This window comes from Acinonyx jubatus, chromosome A3 (genome assembly GCF_027475565.1).
Source record: "Acinonyx jubatus isolate Ajub_Pintada_27869175 chromosome A3, VMU_Ajub_asm_v1.0, whole genome shotgun sequence".
NCBI lineage: Eukaryota > Metazoa > Chordata > Mammalia > Carnivora > Felidae > Acinonyx > Acinonyx jubatus.
This window is the reverse complement of record NC_069388.1, coordinates 5024019-5046705: the sequence shown is the minus strand read 5'-3', so window position 1 is coordinate 5046705 and position 22687 is coordinate 5024019. Positions and strand designations below refer to the sequence as shown.

At 46.6% G+C, this 22687-nt stretch overlaps 1 protein-coding gene and 1 long non-coding RNA gene across 5 annotated transcripts in view; both read left to right on the top strand.

Moving 5' to 3' along the window:
- The window catches only part of RAB22A (RAB22A, member RAS oncogene family), a 56714-nt gene that overhangs the window by 11343 nt on the left and 22684 nt on the right, over positions 1-22687 (top strand). The window lies entirely within an intron of this gene.
- LOC128311082 (uncharacterized) lies at positions 15619-22683 on the top strand. Its single transcript, XR_008289021.1, has 2 exons — positions 15619-18692; positions 20296-22683. It is a non-coding gene; the product is annotated as an uncharacterized LOC128311082 (long non-coding RNA).

The window sequence follows — 22687 nt, the reverse complement described above, 5'->3', positions numbered from 1 at the left end:
CGGTTAAGCTTCTGACATCGGCTCCGGTCATGATCTCACGGTTGATGGGTTTGAGCCCCGCATCAGGCTCTCTGCTGTCAGCATGGAACCCACCTTGGATTCTCTGTCCACACCCCTTCTCTCTGCCCCTCCCCTCCTTGTGTGTACACGCTTGCTTTCTCTCAAAAATAAACATTTTTTTAAAAAAGATTACATCCTTTTTTTAAGTGTCATTTAGATGTGTTTCTCAATTTTCCAATATAAGGAAGTTCTCTAACTTTTTGTTAATGATTACTGACATAATTGTACTGAGGTGACAATGTAATTTTATGATTTAAGTCCTTTAAAATATGATACAGTTTACTATGTGACACAGCATATGTCAATTTTAGGAACACATATTCCATATGTGTTTGAAAAGTTTGCATACTGTGCACCTGTTAGGTGCTGTATTCTATGAATGGAATTAGGTCAAGTTCATTAATCATGTTGTTTATTCTTTCTGTTATCCTTGCTAGTTTTTTAGTGTATCTAAATCCAGCAGTTACTGAGAGAAGTGGATTAGAAACTCTCACCATGGTTATGTGTTTGTCTGTTTACCCTGTTCATTCTGTTTCATTTTATCAAAACATTAAGTACCTATAAATTTAGAATTTTATATCTTACTGGTAATGCAAACCTTCTAACATTCTGAAATGTACTCTTTTAAGTTCTAGGGTGCGTTTTGCCTTGAAGTATAATTTCTTTTGGTTGGGAATTGCGTGCTGCATATTTTCTCATTCTTTTGTTTTTTAACCCTTCTGTATCTTTATATTTAAGGTGGGTCTCTTGTAAGCAGCTTATGATTTGATTCTGGTAATGTATCTGGTAGGGTGTATATAACCAACACCCTAATTAAACTCCAGAAATTTACATCACCTCAGAAAGTTCCTTCTGTGAGTCTCATTCCCCTAAGCAGCAGCTGTAGTGATCTCAGTCACCATGGATGAATTTGCCTGTTCTTGAATTTCACCTAAATGAAATAAATGGTGTCTAGTTTATTCTTCATAAAACAAATGTTTTGGAGATTCAGCTGTGTTGCTACATGTATTATAGTACTGCGTATTTTTTAATTTGTGAGTGATGTTCTCATATGAATAGGTCACAATTTATCTCTTCGGGTTTTGGACCTCCAGATCGTTTCCAGGTTTTGGCTATTGTGACCATAGATACTGTAAACCTTCTTTTACAAGTCTTCTTGTGCACATAGGTTTTCATTTCCCTTGGGTAAATAACTAGGTTTGGAATTTCTAGTTCACAGAGTAGGTGGATGTATAATTTCATAAGAAGTTTGCAGACAGTTGTCTAACGTAGCTGTATCATTTTACCCTCCCACTATCAATCAATGTGTAGAATTCCAGCTGTTCTACATTCTCTCCTGTATTTGTCTGTCTTTTTAACATTAGTTGTCCTAGTGGAATCAAAATGGTATCTCACTGCACTCTTAATCTGCATTTCCGAGATGACGGATAATGTTACGTATCTTTGCGTGTGCTTTTTTGTCACTCGCCTGTCTTTTATGAAGTGATATTCAAGATTCAGGTCTGTCGCCCATTTTCATTTAGGGTTTGTTTTTTTATTTTTTAATTTTTTTTAATGTTTATTTATTTTTGAGAGAGAGACAGAGCATGAGCGAGGGAGGGGCAGAGAGAGAGAGAGAGAGAGAGAGAGAGGGAGACACAGAATCTGAAGCAGGCTTCAGGCTCCAGGCTCTGAGCTCATACCATGGAGCCTGACGTGGGGCTCAAACCCACAAACTGCAAAATCATGACCTGAGCCGAGGTCAGACACTTAACTAACTGAGCCACCCGGGCGCCCTTGGAGTTTGTTTTAATTTCCTTAATGAGTTCTTCTGATAAAGAGGAGTTTTAAAGTCCACGCTATCAATTTTGTCTTTTTTTATTTATTTAAAAAAATGTTTTTAACGTTTATTTATTTTTGACAGAGACAGAGCATGGGCGGGGGAGGGGCAGAGAGAGAGGGAGGCACCGAATCCCAAGCAGGCTCCAGGCTCTGAGCTGTTAGCACAGAGCCCGATGCGGGGCTCGAACTCACAGACCAGGAGATCATGACCTGAGCCGAAGTCAGCTCAACCGACTGAGCCACCCAGGTGCCCCTCAATTTTGTCTTATTTGATTCATGCTTATTTGGTCCTCTCTAAGAAAATTCTGCCTGTCCCAAAGTCTCCACAATATTCTTCTATATTTCCTTCATAGTTTTAGCTTTACATTGAGTTCTTTGGTCTATCTCAAATTAATTTCTCACCCTTTCTGTGGATCAGGAATCTGAGTGGCTTAGCTGGTAATGGTTCTAGCTCAGAGTCTTTCGTGGTGTTGCAGTCAGTTGGGGCCGCAGTCAAATGAAGGCTTGGCTGGGACTGAAGGATCTGCTTCCAAGATGGTGCCCTCACACAGCCATTGGCTGGAGGCCTCAGCTCCTCAGAACTCTGCCATGTGAGCCTCTCCATAGGGCCGCTTATATGTCCTCAGAACAAGGCCGCTAACTTTCCCCAGGACAGGCGAGCCACAAGAGAGCGAGGGGGAGTCTGCAGTATCTTTTATGACGCATTTAGGAGTCCCCTGCCATGGCTTCTGTTCATTAGAGAGGTGACCACATTACCCACCCCACATGTGCAGCACACAGAATGGCGCTCCGCTCTTGAAGTGGGGGGGGGGGGGGATTGAAACACAGAAACGGGAACACATTCTATAGCTGCCACAATTACATTAAGTGAACTTTACAACTGTGATCATCCCTGATGGGTCTGATTGTGAGCCAACATCTGAGAAATTCAAACTGAGAAAAACATTTTACTAAACAACAGGCTTGTAATCTTCAAAAGTCCAGAAAAGTCAAGGAAAGACTGAAAAACTGATCCAGGTTGAAGGAGGCTAAAGAGTCATGACCACTAGTTACAACATGAGACTTTGAACTGGATTTTTTACCCAAAACTCGATCACTGGGACAGTTGGCAAAACTCAGATGGGTTCTGAGAAATGTGTGGTGATGGTGTATCGTTAATTTCATGATTTTTAGGCTCGTTGTGCTAATGGAGGAGAATATTCGTGCTGTTAGGAAATGCCTGCTGACCTTCAGAGGTAATGAGGCAGGTTATTGTCACATGGTTCAGGATAAATAAATTCTGTGCTCCTAAGTTTTCTCTAAATTGAGGACTGTTTTAATTTTTTTTTTATTTATTTTTTTTTTTTTTAGTGATGGTTAACTTACTGCAAAGAAAGGCATTAAAAAACAAGTGGCTTTTTTTTCTTTTTTTTTACTAATGTCATTGAAAGACAACTGGCGGTTTGGTGTAAAGAAAGCATGATTAACATTGTGCTCTCGGTGCTTCTTCGCCTTCCACAGGCCCTCAGAGCCCGGGGCCCCTTCCTCTCCCCAGATGGGGACTCCTGACTTTGGCCAGCTGCCATACCTCACTCTGGGCCACTCCACCCCTCCACCTGAATGGCCCACCTAACTAGCAACTGTGACATTAAATTTCTTGTTATTGGGGCACCTGGGGGGGCTCAGTTGGTTGAGCATCCGACTTCGGCTCAGGTCATGGTCTTGCAGTTCGTGAGTTCGAGCCCTGCATCGGGCTCTGTGCTGACGGCTCGGAGCCTGGAGCCTGCTTTGGATTCTGTGTCTCCCTCTCTCTTCACCTCTCCCCTGCTCATGCTCTGTCTCTCAAAAATAAATAAATGTTTAAAAAAAAATTTTTTTTTTAATTTCTTGTTATTTTACACACATACTGCCATATCCATTGCTGCTCATTCCTTCCTGGAGAAGTGAGTTTTCATCCGACGTCATTTCCTTTTGGCCTAAGAACTTTCTTAGTGTTTCATGTATTCCGGGCAACTGGCGACAGGTTCCCTCAGTTTTTGTTTATCAGAAGACGTCGTGCCTGTACTGTATTCTCACTCCTGAAGGATATTTTTGCTAGCTAAGAGATTTCTGGGTCGATTTTTGTTGTTACCGTCGTGTACCATAATGATTCGATACTTGGACCTATTGTGTTGTGTGCAATAAGTTAACACCCATCACCACACATAGTCACAAAAGCTTTTTTTCTTGAGATGAGAACTTTTAAGTCACTCTCTTAGCAACTCTAAATACACAAGACAGTATTATTAACTATAGTACCACGCCGTACGTTACACAGTCGAAATGGGTGAAGGTGGTCAAAAGGTACAAACTCCCCGTTGTAAAGTAAGTCCTGGGGATTTAGTGTACAGATTTTTCTTTCATGATTTTAAATATGTTATTCTATTATATTCTGGTCTCATGGTTTCTGTGGAGGGGCCTATAATCATCCTTAACTTTGTTACTCTATATGTGATGAATCTTTTTATTTTTGGGCTGCTTTTAAGATCTGCCATCTTTTTTTTCTCTTTTTTTTCAGCAGTTCACTATAATATGCTGGGTGCATAAAATACTCTGGATTCATTGGATCAGAGTTTCTTAGAATAGAAATTTGATTATTTGGGACATTTTCAGCCATTATTTTTATTTTATTTTATTTGAGAGAGAGAGAGAGCAAGTGAAGGGGCAGGGTTGGGGGGGTGGGGGGACAGAATCCCAAGCAGGTTCTGTGCTGTCCTATGCAGGGCTCAAACCCACCAACCATGAGATCGTGCCCTGAACCGAAATCAAGAATTGAATGCTTAACTGACTGAGCCACCCAGGCCCCCCCAGCCATTATTTCTTTAAATGTTTTGTCTACCCCATTCTTTTGCTCTGCCTATGGGATTCCAGTTATACGTATATTAACCTGTTAGATATGATCTAACAGATGACTGAGTCCTGGGGCTTCTGAGTTTGTTTTGGTTTTTTTCCATCTTTTCCTTTGTGTTCTTAGGATCCTGTTTTTTCTGATCTGTCTTTAAGTTCAAGTGATCCTTTCTTCTGTCTCTTAAGTACATCTAGTGTATATTTTTACTCAAATACTATCCTTAATTGTAGAGTTTCATAGGATTCTTTTTTATATTTTATATGCTTCGATTCCCCATCTGTTCACTCAATCTGATTCTTTTTCTTTAAGTCCTGACTGTATTTATAATAGCCTCTTTTAGAGTGCCTGTCTGCTAATGCCAACATCTGGATCAGCTCAGGATCTATTGCTGTTCACTCTTTTCTCTTGACCTTGGGTCACGCTGCTTTGCATAGCTAGTATTTTTTTATTATATACTGGATACTGCAGAAGATAGGTTGCAGAGATCTTAGATTCTCTTATCTTCTGTTGAGGAGTGCTAAGTTCTGCTGGAGCAGACAGTGAAATTAGGGAGCTCTTACACTCGGTTACGATGGTTGTCTCGGAGTGTCGCCGTTAGCCTCATGGCAAATCCTTCTTCCCAGGATATCGTCTTTTCCTCTCAGGTACTGTTTGTGGGTTTTCATTCAGGGTGTTCTCTGGGCCCCTGTGAGTTGGCAGGATTCAGACTCCCAGCTTTTTCCCAGCCTTCCGAGAGTTGCTATCCTTGGAATCTCCCCCGTGTGTGTGCGCGGTTCGGAGTCAGCCGTGGATTTGAGATGAGTGTATGTATAGATTCAAGGCTCTCCCCTCTGCAGCTCCTTCCTTTCTAGGACATTCCCACTCTATTTCCAGCCACAGCAGTGGCCTCGAATGAGGTCCTCTAGCCAGGAGCACTGGTTTTCCACTTGACCAGTTGATGGCGGTTATTCCGGTGCAAGTTACCGGCACCACTGCTGGACTCGGAACTCCCCAACTAGACTTTTAATTTCAGTGTATATTTTACCTTTCATATAGTTACTGATGTCTTTCTGTTTAAACTTATGGTTTTCCACTTTGCTTTTTATTTACCCTGCCCTATATTCTTTCGGATTGAATTTTGTTTTGTTTTTAGTGCTATGTTTCTCCCTTCTGTTATCTTGGTAATTATACATTCCTTTATTATTCTTTAAGTGTTTACTCTAGAAATTACTTGATGCATCCTTGACTTATTTGAGTCTTAACATAAATTACTTTCACCACATTTTCCAACAATACAGGGGTCTCAAATCTAATTTCTCTGCTTCCTGCCTTGCATGCTCCTATAGTGTATTTTAATTCTAGATCTCACAGGACATTTATTATTGTTATACAGTGAACATTCATGTTGATTTCTTCCATATGTCTACTCTCTCCATTGCTCTGCATTCCTGCTGCATTTCTGACCTTCCATCTGGGATCATTTACTTCGTTGTGAAGAACACTATTTTGTATTTGCTTTAGTATCCTCTTCTGGTACAGGGTTGTCTACCTGAAAATGTCTTAATTTTAATTTATCTTTTTTTTTTTAACTGAGCTTTTATTTACATTGCAATAAAATGTGTAGTTCTGTGAATTTTTACCTTGTGTCTGTTCACGTACCATCGAGATACAGAATATTTCCATTCCCTCAGACAGCGGCCTTCCTCGTATACCTACCCCGCCTCACCAGCATAACCACGTTCTGCCTTCTGTCACCGTAGAGTACGTGGGGGTTTTGTGAACTTCATGTAAACAGTCATATTACTTATACTCATTCATGCTGCCTTCTTGTGCTCAACACGCTGTTATTGAGGTTTATCCATGTTCCTTTTTATTGCTGGCTAGTATCCTATTGTGTGAACGTCCCACAATTTGTTTATCCAGTCTCCTAGTGACGGACATTTAAATAGAGTCCAGTTTTGAGCTGTTATGAATAAAGCGGCTGTGAATATCTGCATACAGTTCTTTTTGTGGGCATCTCCGTGTGTTACTCTTGGGCACATGCCTGAGGGTAGAATTTCTGGTTAATAGGCATGTTCGTTACCTGTCTTCATGTAACACATTAATTACCCTTACACTCAGCAGCTTAAAAAAGAAAAAAAAAAAAAAACACGAACATGCATCATCTCTCACAGTTGTTGTGGGTCAGGAATTCGGGAGCAGCTTAGCAGGGTGATCCTGGCTCTTGGCCATGTAGACCCCTGCCTCCGACCGCTTGAGTGTCCTCACCACACAAGAGCCATCATCCTCAGGATGAGGAGTCCGTGAGAGCCCAGGATGGAAGCTGCCGTGTCTTTATGACCACCTGTCATTTCCGTGACGTCCTCTTGGCCGCACGGAGCCCTGTGCCCCGCGGGAGCGGCCCGTGCAAGGACATCGGCGCCAGGAGTGAGGACCCCGAGGGCCGCCTGGGTGCTGGCTGCCGCGGCGGGTTGAAAGGCGTGTGTAACTTTTGAAGAAAGTAGTGTTTTCCTGCATGGGCCCCCTCGCTCCCCCCACTCCCTGCCGGCAGTGTGTGAGCGCCCCGCAGGCCGCTCGGCCTCCCGACACCTGCTTTGAATCGTAGGTCGAGATCGCTTCGGAGGTTCGCTTTCGCTGAGCATAGAATTCCCGGTTTTTCCTTACTGTCTGTTGGATGCTTCCGGAAACACGTGCCCCGTTCGCTCCCAGCTCCCTCCGCCTCCCCTGAGGTCAGGAGTCAGGCTTGCTTCTCTCTTGACTTCGTGTTCTTCCTCCGGGTGCCTCCCACGTTTCCCTTTCTCCTTTGGCCTTCTGCTGCCCCCCTTTGGTGTTCCAGGAGAGGCTCTCCTTGTATTTATCCTGCCTGGGTTCGTGGTACTTCGGGCACCTGTGGTGTGATGCCTTTCAAGTTGGACGGTTGTCAACCGTTATCTCTTCAATACTGCTTTTGTTCCATTTTCTCTCCTCGTCCCTCACTGTCACGCGGCTGTTACTGTAGTCTAGAAGTTTCCATGTCGGTGTCCCATACTTCTCTGCATTTTCCTTCATTCTTTTCCTCATGCTTCCGTCTATGTATTTTTCCTCGCCCTTCATCCAGTTCGTTAATCACTTTTTCATCTAACTAATCTGATTTGAAGCCTGCTTAAAGAACCATGAAGTTCTTGACTTCAGTTAAAGTTCTAGTATATCCATTAAGGTTTGTTTTAGTTTCCCTTTTCTCTGCTGAAATTGTTAGTCTGGGTTTGGGTTTTTGGTTTTTAAATTTTATTTATTTACTTTAAGTAATCTCCACACCCGGCATAAGGCTCCAACTCACGACCCCGACGTCAGGAGTTGCATGCTCTCCCGGCAGAGCCAGCCAGGGACCCCTGGGTTTTTGTTTTCTTAAATGGGCTAGACATGGTTATTTTCAAGCTCATTTTTAATAACATAATGCAGTGGAAAGTGTTATGGATTATTGGAGTTGGGTAATGGATTCTACTTTTGTGAGTGAGAATTTTCATAATAAAAGTTAAAAATAAGCATGTCTGATAACCGATCCATTCTCCAGATGACTTCTCTTCATTGTCTTGATTGTTGATCACAGTGACTTATCCCCTCTTATGCACGGCATTTTTTAAATTGCATTCCAGACATTATTTATTACAGTTTTATAAATAATTTGAGGCTCTAGTTCAGGGTCAGCAAACTTACGACCCAGGAGCCAAATCCAGTCACACCAGTTCGTGTACATACTGTTCATGGCCGCTCCTGCGCTACAGCGGGAAAGGTGACGAGACCGTGACCAGCAGAACCGCAAACATCGGCCTTTGACAGAAAAAGCTCACCGGCTCCTGCTCTACATGTTTTCCGCCAGACTCACAAATCCAGTCCCTACTTCTGCCTTCTGCTGCCTTCACCCCAAACCTAGGACTCTGGACCTGGGTGACGGCTTACGGTTTCACAGCCTCCCTGCGGTGTTACCTCGTCTTATCTTTGCATGTATGATTCCAGCTACCTGAGCACGCTTACTGTAGAACACGCCTGTAGATGTTCCGCTCATCTCGTAACGTGTCCGTCACACTGTTTTCTCGTTGTGGGAGCTCTCCCTGAACACGGTCGCTTGGTCTCTGTTTTGCCAACTTGCCACTTGCTGCAGTGCTCTGTCCTCCGTTCTGCCAGATTTTACGAGGGTTTACCTGCGCCTTGCCCTAGCCTGAGTCCTCGAAGGCTTTATTTCTCGGGCCTAACACGGATTGGCCCTCTGGGTGTGTTTTTGAGGGCATGACAGGAAAGGTGTCCTGCTCCCCTCGTCTTGCGCTCCAGAGCTCATTGCTTCCTCTTTAGAGGGGGACCTGGCTCTCTGAATCGAGCCCCTCTTTTCCTCTGTCTCCACAGTCTTCATCCACTCCTATTCACCCCAGACGCACGACTTCCAACTGAAAAGCGTTCTGTCGTTGGATCTGTGTTCATTTGTTAGCCTTTTAGGAAATGGCGCCTGTCTTCTTCCCTCTCACTGTCCGTCCCGTCAGACCTCAAATCCAGGAGACATCCTTGAGTCCTCCTTCATTTTTACGCTTTATATTCAATCCATCTGTAAGTCTTGTTTATTCTTGGTCTTAAAATACATTCATATCTTTACACTGCCCTTCATATCGTCTTAATTTGATAGTATCAATTGGATGGTCTTATTTTTCTTTAAAAATCTTTAGTGGCTTCCTATTACCCTGTGAGAATAATAACTGGAAACTTCACTGTGATTTTTATCACTTTTTCCTCTCTCACTGCACTGCGGCCACGGCCCTTTCCAAACACCTGTTCTCTCCTGCCTCAGGGCCCTTGCACTTCCTGTTTTCCCCGTTTTGAAATGTTTTCTTCTTTCCCAATTTTCACATGGCTAGATCTTCTCACGTGTTAGGGTTTATCCGAGAGGTTTTTCCTACCGTCCGATCTCCAATTACCACTTCAATCACTATCACCACACGATGGTTTGATATCTTCATAGTAAGTAAAAATCTTTAATCGTTCATCTATTTATCTACCTATTTATTGTCAGCTCCTACCACACCAGCAGAAGTTCTGTGAGAGGAGAAACCTCATCTGAAAAGATCACAAATGTATCCCCAGTGCCTAGCCCATAGTACTTGCTGAGTAAAAAGTTGTTCTTTAATTACAGGATTTCTCTAATTGTGTACTCTTACTGGCTTCTGCCCCATTATTCCACTGGAACCCCTGTTGGAGAGTTGAACGTCAGCTTGTGAGTAGCCAGATATGAGCTACAGGTTGCTTTTTATTGTATTCGTTCTCTCTAGAAGTATCTGGCATTGTCTTGATACCCTTTTTATTTTCCTGCAAAGCCTCTGGCGTCCCGGGACACAGCTCTGATTCTCCTCCTCCCCACCTCTTGGGGTAGTCTTCTGTTTTGTTTCTCAGCCTCAGTGTCCGGATTCTGTCAGGCGCCGCGGGCGTAAGGGCTCAGTCCCACCAGGCCACGGGCACTTCGCACGCCAGCTGCAAGTTGTGAGCGCCCACACTTCTGTCCGACGTGGCCATCACCTCGAGAGTTCCCACAACAGCCCCCGCTTCAGGTTGGATAATTTGCCAGAACTGTTCACAGAACTCAGGAACACGCTTTACTTACGTCTACTGGTTTAGTATAAAGGACACAAACAAACGGCCAGATGAAGAGGTGCATAGGGCTGGAAGGGCCTTGTCAAGCATAGGAGCTTCTTGTCCCGTAACGTTGGGATACGCCACTAACCCAGCGGCTCTTGGAACCCAGTCGTTAAGGCGTTTTTACAGGGGTCTGATTACTAGGTGTGATTCGTTGAATCGCTGGGCACCGGTGATTAGCTCCACCTGCAGCCCCTCACAGCTCCCCAAGGTTGCGGGATGAGACTGAAAATTCCAGCACTCTAGTCAGTATTTGGTCTTCGTGGCAACTGGTGCCTCCCTCCCCGGTCCCGGGACAGTGTCAGAGCTGCCAGGAGTTACCTCCTGAGAACTAAAGACACTCCTGTCACTTCAGAAATTCCAAGAGATTTAGGGTATTTGTATCAGACCCTGATGACAAAGACCAGATGTATGTTTCTCATTATACCTCATTCGCCTACGCCTCATTGGCATCCCAGAAAGGGGGAAAAGAATGGAACGAAAGAAGTAATGCAAAAGATAAAGGGCAAGAACTTTCCAAGATTGATGAAAGTGACCAATATGTAAATACAAAAATATCTCTAAACTCTAACCAGGATATATACAAAACAAACTGTAGCCTAGATACGCTGTAGTCAAACTGCTCAAAACCGAAGAGCAGATCTTAAAAGCGATCAGAGGGGGTATTAAAAAAACACAATCTGTGTGGGAGAATGGCGATAAGAGTTATCACCGACTTCTCAACAGAAACACAAGAGGACGGAAGACAGTAGTATGGCATCTTCAGGTTGGGGGGTGCAGAGGGGGACCTGCCAAGCAAAAATTGTACATCCGGCGAAATTTTTTCTCAAAACTAAAGGTGAAATAAAGACATTTTCAGACCAGACCCGGGCCAGAAGAAATGCTGAAAGAAATTGTAAAAAGACTACTGGCTTTAAAAATAACAATTACTGTATTTATAACATACGAAGAAGTGTAAGGCAGCAAGAATACAGTAGGTGGGAGGGGGATTCGTTGAATTACACCATCCTAGACCATGAGTTGTTCGTCAAATAGCATATTATGTGGAAATACGCCAAAATTTGCAGTCACATTATAATCTCTCGAGAAACCATTGAATAAATGGTCACACAAAAAGAAAGCTAGAAATTCCATACAAGAGAAAAAACAAGAATGAAAAAAAAAAAGTGATGTATCCAAAAGAAGGCAGAAAAGGAGCGAAGAGACAAATGCCAAAATGGGAAATACCGCCAGCCATCTAAATGACTGCATTAAATGTCAGGTTTCTTGTTCCTAGCATTTATATATTTTCTAGATGCCACAGAGTGTTCTGCATTTCTACGTACACTATCGTGTTTGTAGGTATGACCTCTGTGACAGTTTGGCAGTTTTTACCGTCTTTGTGCCTTCTTTTTTCTCTTTGTATTGGCTAGACGCTCCGGCCGGATGTTGGGTAGTAGTGGTGAGGGCGGGCAGCCACGCCTCGTCCGTAGAGCATGGCCAAGGTTAGGATGGATGCGGACCAGCCAGAGCCTGATGCGTTGCTGGTGGGAGTGCACGCGATGCACCTGCTTTGAGGGACTCTCTTTTCATAGAAGTTAAACATGCATCTACCCTGTGACTCCACAGATCCCCTCGTAGGTAGTCACCCGAGAGAAGTTGACGTACATCCCTCCAGAAAGACCTGTGCAAGATGTCTTATTCATAGAAGCCAAAAACTTGATATTTGGAGAATTTCCCAAATATCCCTCAACAGGAGAATGGGGAGAGTGGTGTCTCCATCAGCGGAATACCAAACAGCAATAAAGAATTAACTACCGCATAATATAGTGGATTTCAAAATCATCGTTAAATGAAAGAAACTAGACAGAACAGAGTGTATTTTGTGATTTCATTGATAGATCCAAAAACAATCAAAACTAATCTGTGAAGTTGAAGTCACAATGGTTTGTGTGGCATGGGTACAAGGACGAACTAAAAATGGGCAGGAGGGAACTTTCTGGGGTGATGGAGGTGTTCTCTGGTTTGGGGCAATAGTGATAAGGGTATATGAACTGTCAAAACTCATTGAACCTGAATCCTGTGCCCTGTTTTTTATTTTACTTATTACTTTATTATTAGTACTTATTACTTAATTATACTTCAACAAAATATATGTTTCTGTATATTTTCAAAGCCCTGTGTTATCGGTACTGAAGTTCTTCCCAGTTTTCAAACGAGAGAATTGGGGCAGAGAGAGGTCTGTTGACTTGCTCAGTGATACACAGTTCGTGGCAAAAGCTGGGTGGTCTGGCTTAACGGTCCACACCCTTGCCCAGCGCCCTCATCTCGTACCCTGGCCCGGCAGTTCCCTGTCATGGACTTTATCCTTCAGATAAACTCCCATTAGTTCCACACAACAAAGTTAATAATTGTGCAAGGTTAGTCATTGCAGAATTGCTGATCAGTAGGAGTCTGGGTATATGATTTATGGTGCAGTCATTCAATAGAATATGATAAAGGGCAAGAGCCAGCTTGAGAAAAGCTTACATATTTTTTTTAATTAAAAATTTTTTTAATATTTATTTATTTTTGAGAGAGAGCGAGCACGAGCAGGGGAGGGACGGAGAGAGGGAGACACAGAATCCGAAGCAGGCTCCAGGCTCCGAGCTGTCAGCACAGAGCCCGACATGGGGCTCAAACTCACAAATGGTGAGATCATGACCTGAGCCAGAGTCGGACGCTTAACCGACTGAGCCACCCAGGCGCCCCTGGAAAACCTTATGTATTTATATTGGATGATCTCCTAGGTATAGGGTAGAGTGGAGACAAATCAAAGATACGGACTACATGCTACCATCTGTATTAAAAATAATGAAAGTACAAGGGACACTGTATATACCTGTGCTTGTGGAAACCCGAAGCATTTCTGAAAGGAGACTTAAGAAGCGGTGACATGAGCTTCCAGGGAGAGGAATTGAAGATCTGGGCAGAAGGGGTGGGAGGGAGACGTTCCAGCAGGCACCTGTTCCGTACATTTTGGGTAATGAAGCATATGAGTCTATATTACCTATTCAAAAAAATGAATGAATACAATTCCAATTTGGAAATGACTGAAATAGCTCATCACCCACCTATTTGCGTGAGCTGACAGAAGCCGGCCTCAGACTCCTCAGAACTGTCCCTCTCCCTCACGACAGTCAATGCCCTGTGGCTTGTGTGTGTCAGCCTCAACGTGTCCCTCCTTTTCCATCAAGCCCATCAAGCCTACCCTGTCTTTCTCCTGGATCGTTTCTCTCCCTCCCTTCCTTCCTTGCTTCCTTATTTACTCCCCTGCCTTCTTTGCCATCCCTGCCCGTTTTCCCTCCGTCTTCTCCGTGCCCTCGCTCTCTGATGTCCCCCAGGTTTTGCCTGCATACCCACGCCTGCTTCTGCCCTGCGAGCTCCTTAAAAGCAGAAGTCCATCTCGCTCATGCATGGCTTATTCAAGGCCTGGTATCTGACAGAGGGACCCAAAGCTCTGTTGCCTGCTTCCAGAATTCACCTCTAAAACAGGTCTGATAACAACATGCCTTCCCCTTCAGGGGCCCCCCCCTTGACCTCTAGCTGTCTTTCCCAAACACCATCTGTAAGTGACTTGTGATGGTGCAGAGGAACATTTTAAGTTTCTATCAGGTGTCTTCCGGTCTCTCAGTCCGTGAAACCAGCGGGCTTTTAATTTTACCAACATTACTGCTTAGACAGACAAGGCAAAGTTAAGAAATAGGAGAGTGATTTTTCTTTTTTACCGTATTCAGTCGTGAGTGACACAGATGGATCACGGGGCAGACGTGATGGTGGTGGAGCTCTGGCCTTTGGGGAGCTGCTCGCTTACAGGCAACGGGGTAGACGCTTATCACTGTGGAGAGTACAGTGGCTTCTGTCCCCAGCCTACCTAGAGCCTTTTCTGTGGTTCCCCGTCGGCACGTACCACCCCCCCCCCCCCCGCCCAGTCTAACCATGCAGAACCCCTGGGATTCTTCCCGTACGTTCACAATTTTGTGCTTTTGTTCCTGCTGTTTATCTTTATAGAATGTGACCCCCTTCTCCCTTGGGTCCTGTGTCCCTATCAGCTGGGCAGACTCCCTCCTTAACTTGTGGGTTTGGCCCAGACTTCACCTCTTCTCTGAAGTCCTTGTTAGCATATTAGTTTCTTGTTGCTTCTCTGACAAGTTACAGCAACCTTAACTGGCTCACAGGAACACAGGTTTGTCATTTTATGGTTCTGAAAGTCAGAAGTCTGACACCTGATTCACTGGCCGAAACTCAGGCTGTTGGAGGAACTGGTTCCTTCCAGAGCCTCTGAGGGAAGACTCTGTTCCCTTGCCTTTTTCAGTTTCTGGTGGCTGCCTTAGTTTGGGGTTCTTTTGCCCATCCATCTTCAGGACACATTGTCCTGGCCTCTGCCTCCGTCTTCACATCACCTTCTTCCCTGGCCCCGCCTCCTCCATCCCTTACAAGGACCCTTGTGATTTCATTGGGCCCATCAGGATCATCCAGGATCTTCGCCCCATCGCAAGACTCAACCTAACCGCATCTGCAAGATCCCTTCTGCCACGGAAGGTAACATAATCACAGGTTCTGGGATTGGGGTGTGGACATTCTGCCGGGGTAGGAGCATTATTCAGCCTCCCACACCTGGCATCACTGCTTTCCTGGGTACTTAGATTTGGCTTTCCCTTTGTACCCCCACAACTCTGCCCTTCAGGATCTCCCAGAATATCTGCCTTGTAATTATCTGTTCACCTGACCGGTCCTCCCACCGTGAGCCTCCTGGGGGCAGGGATGGAGGTACACTCATGTGGCCTGCCCAGTATTCCTGCCGTGCGGTAGAAGGCCACGTGTTTGAGGGAGTAGACGACCCAGCGCAAGACGGCATCACAGGGCCATGCTTCCAAGGACAGGGTCAGGGGCCTGGCCACCTGGCCAAGGATCCTAGCCGTGCCACTCACTGGCTATGTCCCCCCATGTCTTGTCTGCAAATTGCTGAGGAAGAGTCAGACCCAACTCAGAGACGCACAGTAAGGACTAAATGGGTCACACGTGTAAAAGTATGAGAATCCCCTGGAGTGCCTGGGTGGCTCAGTCAGTTGAGGATCTGACTCTTGATTTCGGCTCAGGTCTTGATCTCACAGTTCACAGGATCGGGCCCCTCACAGAATCTGCTTGGGATTCTCCCCCTCTCTCTGCCCCTCCCCTGCTCGTGCGTGCGTTCTCTCTCTCTCTCTCTCTCTCTGTCTCTCTCAAAATAAGTAAATAATCTTAAAAAAAAAAAAAAAAGGCATGAAAATCCTTCATAGTGAAGAACACTGAACCCTGTCAGGATAGCTACCTTCATCACTGTTATTGTTGATTTTATTGTTTACGATACGGAAGCTTTTATATTACTGTAAGTTCTTCTTGACAAACTTAGGAAAGAGGAGGCTAAATTGTTACTAAATTTAGTTAGCTTTATGTTTAAAGCAATGTTTGCCTGGGTGGCTCAGTCGGTTAAGTGTTCGGTTCGATTTCCGCTCAGGTCGTGATCTCACAGTTTGTGGAGTCAAGCCCCCCATCGGGCTCTGTGCTGATAGTGTGGAACCTGCTTGGGATTCTCTCTCTCCTGCTGTCTCTGCCCCTACCCTGTTAGCGCACGCTCTCTCTCTCTCCATCTCTCCAAAATAAATAAAAACATTAGAACTTTAGAAAAAAATAATAAAGTAATGTTTTCCTTGGTTTTGAATATTTTTTCAAAAGTTGTTAAAATGACAAAAGTATAGAAAGCCCTAAGGGATTTGCTTAGGGTGACAGCGGACCTGTGGAGCAAACCATCCACACTGTGCAGTGACTGCCAAGAAGGAAGAACCACACGGAGGGGTCGTAACCCTTAGACCTTGTCAGCCTAAGAGACACTAGTGTTTGAAGGAGCGGTTAGAGATAGTCCTGACCACAGAGCCCACTTAAGTAACTGAACTTATGGATACTCAGAGACTTCTGGCTCTTTGAAGCCACGCTAACAGGAGATGCACGTGCCCTTCCATCCACTTAATTCTCACCGAGCGCCCATCAAGTGCCTTGCGCCATCCACAGCTCTTTCCGAGACCCCCGGTGTGTCCACTAGAGGAACTGCTAAATTTCATGTACTTCAGGTTTCTCATGTCTCAATCTTGGCGCATCAGTGGCCTTTCTATGACTATACATTACCTGGAGATCCGAGCATTGTTTGCCTGAAATTTAGAGTCGGCTAAGACATATTGAGTTGCTCATCCTTCAAAGGCACCACATAGCATCATAGGGATGAGCCTCCCATGTGCCATTCCAAGAAAGGGGCTGGCAGTCAAAAGAGGTATGGGAATGTGGTGGCGGGCATGCCCGGGTGCCGAGAGAGCTAACCAAGTCTACTCCAGTTAAAGGCACTTTCGAGATACCTTGTGGCAAGTATTCTCATTGGGAACACGTACTCCGACCAAAGATCACGACTACTTGGTGTGCATAGAAGTCGTATTTTTAGAATGTCATGAAAAATGGAGAAGTATATGAAAGGCATTCTAGCTTTAGGAAATAATGCTAGTGGGGATTTTAGATTAAAGAGGTAATAAGATCTGCCTAGCAGAGTGAAGAGAGATGGTTTAGTAGTGAAAAATAAGGTTATCAGACAAGTAAATGGCAGGCTGGAAAATAAAAATGTATCATTTGGATGGCAGGAAGCCATTGCCTGTTTTTCAAAAAGCGAGATACTGAAGTTATCAGACCGTCCGCATCATTTCACTTGAAGGCGAGAGGAGCGACCCTGCAGCGTGAGTGGCGATGGGAGGGACAAATTGTCGTAGTCCTGCTCCAAGATTAGGGTCCAATTTGGGAATTTATCTCGGGGGTTAAGGTTCAAGTATAGATCAAATATAAAATGAAGAAGCAGACAGTTCTACAAAACCGGATGCAAGTAACGAAGGACAAAGAGCAGTTGCCGACCAGTCCGTGTCCTGGGGAAGGCAGACACAGTGCTCCGATGGAGCACGCCGAGTTTGGTGCTGTTGCGCGGCGTGTGGAATAAGCCCTCTGTTCCCTGTACGTGTGACACGGTGGTGAAGTATCTGGGTCGTTTACAGTTGGGCGAGGCTTGGTCACATGTACAAAAGTGCTGTCGTCAACAGAGAAACATGTGAATCTTGGGGAGGGGTTCGTTGGGGTGAGTCATGCAGGAGACCTTCTGCCCCAGGGCCACCCCAGGGCTCCGCTGGGGTCACTTGGGGGAGACACGGGTGACACCCCCCCCCCCCCCGGTCTGGCCCTAAGTCCGGGTGTCACCGCTGCGTAGACTAATCAAACCCAAAGGCTGAAGAGGAAGAACTAGCTCTCACAGGTGTGATAGGCCAAGATTTCAGACCGTCACAAATCAACAGAGATGCCCATTGTAAATGAGAGGCCCTTGGGGGGCTCCGGGGAAGAGAGGAGGGGGGGAGAGCTCCCGACTCCGCACATGAAGCAGCAGCAGAAAGAGCCCGTAGAGCGCCACCGCTTTCTCTTCGGCAGGACCCCAGAGGTCCCAGTGGAGGAGGGCACCGTAATTCTTCACGATGACCCCCCAGGATTGCCCGTTGGCTGGCACAGAGCTGAGCGCCTGTGGCTGAGCAGGAGTGGGCAGGGAGGACTTCCCGGGCAGAGTCAGCCCTGTGCTGTCGAGCCTCATGCCCCCCCCCCCGTCCGCAAGGGCACTCACCTGGCTGCGGTTGAAGGGCCGGGGTCCCCTGTAATTTCAGCTGTCCCCGCACTTCCGAAGTGCTGGGCCAAGACGCCCTGGTCCTGGTGAAGTGACGGATGGCAGAGTGGTTTATGGCAACACGGTAAATGTTTTGTCCGAAATCTAGCGGGGAGGTGAGGAAGATACCCCCGTTACAGAGGGGAGGAGCTACAACGAGGCCCCTGAACCGGGCTTACATTTTCCTCAGGGGACTCAGACATTGCACAGGCAAATTAAAACAAAGAACAACCCGCAAACAAGCCAGTCAAGCGTGGCGCACAGATAGGTAGTAGGCGTCCTGGAGACAAACGGGGTGGGGTGCAGTTTGCAGGGCGGAAGCTGCCTGGTTTCGGGGCACTGCGCAGGCTCTGGGATCATTGGCAATTGAGCTAAGGTGGGAAGAATAAGGACTCTAGCCATGGGTCAGCTGAGGGAAGAGTACTGCAGGAAAAGGGGCCGCCAGTGTGAAGGCAGAAGCAGGAACGGTTGGAAGGATCTGAGACGGGGAGCAGAAGACCACGTGGCTGCAGCGGCCCGGACAGGATGTGCCAGATCGGGGTCGGGCAGCGCGATGGAAAAGACCTCTCTGACTTCCCCGAGGTGAGAAAGACGGAAGTCACAGTCAGTGTGAATGGCAGTGTGTTCATTCTCAAGTTGGGAGGGTTGACTGGGGAACACTTTGGGGGACTGAGGGCTTATGACCTTTGTTGTCTCTGAGAAGGCCGAACCAAGCTGCTGCCCGAAAGGGAGTGGAGCGGGGGTGGAGGGGACTGGAAAGTAGTCACAGCAAATCATGACTAGTAATTAGGAGTAATTGCTATGTGGAACGAGAGGCCACAGAGTGCCGCAGCTCTAAAAGGACAGTCTCCACACTGGTCCACGCAGCTCTGAGGCTCTCCTCCAGCAAGGCAGTCCCCCCCCCCCCCCGCCAACCCCCTGCCCCCCTGCCAGAGGGGACCAGGTGCAGGGGCTGCTTGGGGCCCTCGGCCCTTCCCTGCTTCCGCCTGTACCACAACCTTTGTTTCACCCACGGAGATACAAGGTTAAGTTGGGAGTAGATTTGGGTGCTCGTGGATTGGTGTCAGCATATGGGAGCCTTAGGGGACCTGACTGGGAGCACGCAGGCCTGGAAAGGCACCGGGCAGCGCGACTTGACTTGGCTGCGCCAGACTGTCACGGCACTTACTGGCCTCCCGGAGAAAGGGAGCCCCTCCTTTCGGTGACTGGCTTCAGCTTTTCTGGTGCTAGCCAGGCGGGGAGCTCGGTACCTCTCCGTGGGCATCCATGTGGGTGAGCGGGCGCGTGTGCTTGTGGATGTGTGCCTGCACTCACGGACATTAGAACCAAACGCAATTACCTTCGTGACCTGGGGGTGGGTCTCTGGCCCCGGTTCACCCCCTCCCTCTCCTCTGGGATTTGGCACATTCAACTTGGTGCCTGTGGCCAGGGATGCAGCTGCGCGTCTGTCTGGTCCATTCGAGAATGGTCCGCGCCCCACACTAGCTAGAGATGGATGGGGGAGAGAACAGGAAAAACCACTCCCTGATTTGTAAGTCACACGAAGCCATAGTCGAACTCTGATAGGCCGATGTCATTCCTGTGTGCTGGTTCGAAGGACAGCAGCAGAGCCAGAGCAGTGAGAAAGCCGGGGACTGTGAAGGCAGACCCCAGACCTTGCTTGCACTGGTTAGGGAATCCCGGGTCGCCTCGGCTGGAGGGGAGGGAGCAGCTCTGGGCCCGGAGATGATAGTCACACGAGACTCATTCAGAGTGGAAGGCCAGGTCACCTCCCCAGCCACCCTCTCTTCTCTGGGGCCCTCCACTTCCGGTTGACTTCTGAGGCCCGTCCCATCCATCCACTCCTTTAGTTCCTTGAATCTCATCCACATCAGCCCCCTCCCTCCATCTCCTGCCTCTGGCTCCCTGGTGTAACCCCCCCCACCCCCCACCCCGAGACCTCTCCTAAGACAGACATCAAAGGATGCCCTAAGAGGGTCTTCCCAAAGGGTGCTTGCTCAGACACTGTCGCTATGTCAGAGTTCGTTTCTTTGCTTCTCTCTTGTCTTCAGACTGTAAGGGGCAGGGATTGTAACTCAGCGCCACCTGCACCCCCCAGCACACTGGGGATTGTAAGTATGTTCAGTGATAACAGACAGTAGACCAAAGGGGTGTGATGAACTAGGCGTTAACTTGTTTGTTGCAGATGTGATCCAGGTCTCAAGGGCAGGCTCTGGAGCTGCTGTGGGCTGGGAAGTCATATGTGCTTTGAAATGTCCGCTACTTGAGTGCCCAGCATCTGGTGGGCCTGGGGTGCTGGGGGCCAGTGAGGAAACTCGACCTTCTGGTGCGCCATCAGTGGGTGTTCGCGATGAATGAGACGCTGCATTCGCGCTGTCGAGCCCTTGCCAATGTGCTTGCGTCTCGTAAGAAAAAGCCCAGAGACTTTTCTGGGTGGTCGAGACAGAAGGACAGATGAGACTCCTACAGACACGAAGAACAAGAAGCCAGCAGATGTGGCTGCAAGAAGACCTCAGTTGAGCTTGCAGAGCTCAGTTGACTTGCCAGAGCTCCGTGTAGACAAGAAGGAGGTGTGTCAAGAGTGATGACGGTGGGGAGCTGGGAGAGTGGTCTCGGGTCAGACAGGAAGTTGGATTTAATCTGTCAGATTCTTATGTTGCATCGCAGCTGCCATTTTACGTGTCTTTCACCTGAGTAGTGAACCCGTGTATTCGTTAAAGGAGAAATCGTTGGCGGATGGGTTGAGCTTTGGGGAATTCTGATTCTGGAATGAAACATTCCCTTTTAATTGTTGCATATACCTTTCTCGTCTTTTTGTCTCCTTGAAGCATATTTCTTCTCTTGCTCTTTGAGCGGCCAAAATGGATGTGTTGGGTGCGTTGGTTCTGTTCACAGGCCTCTATTGGATGCCTGTTGTCACTCTTCAATGTAACACCACAGCCGTAATTGATGGAGAGTTGAGCTGTAAGCTTTTAGGACTAATTGCAGAGTCTAAACTCAAACATTTCCTGGAGCTGCCTTTAAATAATAATAATAATACCTTGTATAGGTATAGTGCTTTACAATTTACAAAGCACTTCCCCATGCCTCATAGCATTTAATCTTCACAAGAAACACTGCTTTTTGAATGCTCAGATCTTTCCTAAGTGAGAGATCACGTCGCACATCCTGATTTAATCATGGTGGGTCGTCAGAAGTTTTTGATACGATAACCATTTATCGAGCACCGTCTATGCATAAAGCACTTTACTAAGGATACCAAGGGGTAAATTTCCAGTAAATAAATATCCAGTAAATAGTACCTGTCCAATAAATGTGATCTTGCTTCCTCATCACAGTCACTATTCCAGAGGCTGCTTGCTAAACCATAAACTGATATAAATATTGCCAGGCATTCATTGTATTAGAGTTTAAGTTTTTAAAACTAAGGATTCTGATACTTCTCTAAACTCCGTGATTCTTCAGAAAGTCATTCTATGGATTTCAGCTTGCACTTTCTTAAAGAACTTGCACAATTAACTTGAATCTCAAAAAATATTTCAGACATCCTGTGTATTTGAAAATGCCTAGCCGTCGCATTCATGTCCTGATTAAGATGATTAGGGTAGGATTCTAAGAGTACGACTTGGCCCTCGGCCCCAGAAGGCTTGTTATCCAGTACAAAAGAAGGCATAATCATCTCTGGGTTCTGCCAGCAGCCTGATAGGCCACGTGGAGGAGCCTGGGGGACAAAGGACTTCCCAGGAGGGAGCCGTCTGCCTGAGATGCGGGTAGAACACTGGATAACACTGGAGCTGAGCCCAGCCCCAGGACTTTAAGCCTGTGTCCAGGAGCCCCCGGAGTGTCCAGGCATATGCTCTGGGCCACCGTGGCTCCTCACAGGATCTCCAAAGAGGAGAAGACCCCCAAACGATAGGGACCTTCCAAGGCCTTGGGGCAGAGTGGTCTCTCAGAGTGAGTGACCTACCCACCGTCCCTCCTTCCCCATCGAGGGCGGGGTCAGGCCCAGAGGGCTGGTGTGGCCCACCGGGTCAGCTGGAACTCGGAAGTGGCCCCCAGGTCGTCATGTCTTCGGCCGTCCTCTTGCTCCTTGTTTGGCACCTGAATTTTGTTAACTCTAGTGTTGCACGACCTCTCACTCAGCTACTTGTATAGTCGTGTGGTTGGGGAATGGGGAGCACAAACCGCAATGGCCTATTATTTTTTATTAGTGCACTCCCTTCCTGGACACACGGGTTTTTTTAGAAAGTTTTCCCATGATACCATCTTTGTTAATAACAGCTTCTGTGTAGTTTACAAGGGAGGTCCATATCTAGATTACCAGATCGTCTCTTGGTTCTTTTGATAAGGAGCTTAGGCAATCCCAAACCAAAGAACTCTTTGGGGCAGATGTGCCGAATGCTTTCTTTTGACCCAGCATATGCAGCTAGCGTCCGAGCCTCCCATAAATACTCCAGAGAGGACCACAATTAGGAGATGGGGTGGAGCGGGAGTGTGAGCTTAAGTCTAAGTGATGTTTCCAACTGGGGCTGGCGTCGTGCTTTAAATAAAAGTATTTTATTTCTAAATAAAAGTAT